This window comes from Aethalodelphis obliquidens, unplaced genomic scaffold (assembly GCF_003676395.1).
Source record: "Aethalodelphis obliquidens isolate GAN/ISIS:26980383/991018 unplaced genomic scaffold, ASM367639v1 scaffold15, whole genome shotgun sequence".
Classification (NCBI taxonomy): Eukaryota; Metazoa; Chordata; class Mammalia; order Artiodactyla; family Delphinidae; genus Aethalodelphis; species Aethalodelphis obliquidens.
In genome coordinates, this window is record NW_020837959.1 from 1,007,166 (window position 1) to 1,007,490 (window position 325).

Consider the following 325-nt stretch of genomic DNA (forward strand, 5'->3'; position numbering starts at 1 on the left):
GGTGCTGTTACCAAACTAACGAGCAAAGCCACCGCCTTTTTCCCTGTGGGTGCCCCTCTCCCTGCCCCTTAACCCTGGGGTAGCGCCAGCAGGCGAGGCTAAGCCCGAGCATCCCTCCCCAGCCCGGCCCGCGCCGATCTAAGCAGTCTCTGCCCCGGCAGCTCCGCCCGGCTCCTCCGCCGTCGGGGCCCAGGTGCCAGCTCCGCAGGTACCCCGCGTCCTGCCGTCCCCCGGGGCGCGGTCGGCCGCACGAGGCCGCCCAAGCCCCCAGCGACCCAGGGCCGGCGGCCGCGGCACGATCGGGGGCGAAGGGCCCGTCCCCCCC